Source organism: Triticum dicoccoides, unplaced genomic scaffold (genome assembly GCF_002162155.2).
Source record: "Triticum dicoccoides isolate Atlit2015 ecotype Zavitan unplaced genomic scaffold, WEW_v2.0 scaffold19568, whole genome shotgun sequence".
Lineage (NCBI taxonomy): Eukaryota > Viridiplantae > Streptophyta > Magnoliopsida > Poales > Poaceae > Triticum > Triticum dicoccoides.
Genome location: NW_021232150.1, coordinates 2653 through 4279, shown reverse-complemented (window position 1 = coordinate 4279; position 1627 = coordinate 2653).

Below are 1627 nucleotides of genomic sequence, written 5' to 3'. Positions count from 1 at the left end.
GCGGGGGGTGTTCGGCGGCGGTTGAGCGGGCCGGGGAGGGTGCGGTGGGTCGGCGGCAGCGGTGGAGCGGGGGAGGGTGCGGTGAGTCGTCGTCGGCGGCGGAGCTAGTGGGGGAGGGTGCGGTGGGGGGGGATCGAGATCGAGATGAAGGGGGATAGCGATCGAGATTTAAAAATATTCATCAAATTTGAAAAAATATTCATGAATTCGAAAAGTGCCCATGAAATTTAAAAATATTCATGAGTTTAAAAATATTCATGAGTTCAAATTTGATATCGTACGCCTTATAGGTCATCAGGTTGTGCTCGGCGCCCTGTGACAAGGCGAATATGAGTTGTTCTTCCGCGGAAGAATCTTCATGTAAAGGGTACGACAGAAGTTTCTGCTTGAACCAACGCGTAAAATATGAGTTGTGCTCTTTACTAGTTTAAACAACGAGTGAAACGCGTGAATCTTGAAGTAAAAAAAATAAATATATATACTAATGGCGCACGGGGTATTAGTGCGCCATTACTAGTTTAAACTAGTAATGGCGCACTGTGAAACGATGCGTCATTAGTAGTTTTGCAAAAAAAAATTTACAGTAATGGCGCACTGTCTGCTTGGTGCGCTAGCACACTTCGACCTGATGCGCCATTAGTATGTATGGAAAAGTGGAAAAAAATAATTTAATACTAGTGGCGCACCCAGTTCCACACTAATGGCGCATCACCAACCGATGCGCCATTAGTATATAGTAGTGGCGCACTGCTTCCATGGTGCGCCATTAGTATCAATCCTATCTATAGCCCTTTTCCTAGTAGTACTTCTTTCTTTGGGAAGGTGGCATTCGGTTTTTTTCTTTTATTTTCTTCTATATTTTTTGATGTTTTAGTTTCTTATTCACTTATATATATATTTTAAAAAAATTAAATTTATTAATACTTTTGAATTTATGGAAAATAAATAAAGTACTATTTTTTAAAAAATAATTGTTTTATTCAAAATTATGTGCATTTTTTAAAAATGCACGGAGATTATTTTCTTATATTTGTGAAAATTTATCAAATTACATCAACACAATTGAAGTCCGGGAATATTTTTGAATTTTTTTGACATTTTTAAAAAAATCTTTGATAATTGTCCCCAATTCTTGATTGAAAGAGACACCAAAGGCCTCTACCCTCCCTCTCTGTCTATCCAAGAGATGGAAGGGTAGAGCTTTTCTTTGGTTTTTTCATCTTTTCGTCAAAGAGTTGAAGTCCATCCGAACCCTCCAATGCAGAAATATGAGGAGAGCAAAGCGCCAATGGCGCGTGAAGCGCATGCGGAAGGGGCACGGAGAAATAAAGAACTGTGGGGAGAGAAACAGCCAAGCTCATTCCCTTCGCTTCATGGGCCAAAAGTAGTGCTTTGTTTCCTGGCCACAATGAAAATAGATGGCAAGTGCCTAATCGCTACGGCTTCGGTAGGTTGCGTTCCCTTAACCAAGCCACTGCCTATGAGTCGCCAAAAACTCATGAACATTTTTTAAAATCAATGAGTAGTTTTGTACTCATGAAGAATTTCAAAAATTATGAACTTTTCTTAAATTCATGAATGTTCTAAAATTTTATGAATATTTTTTTAGTTCAGATAAAAATATAAA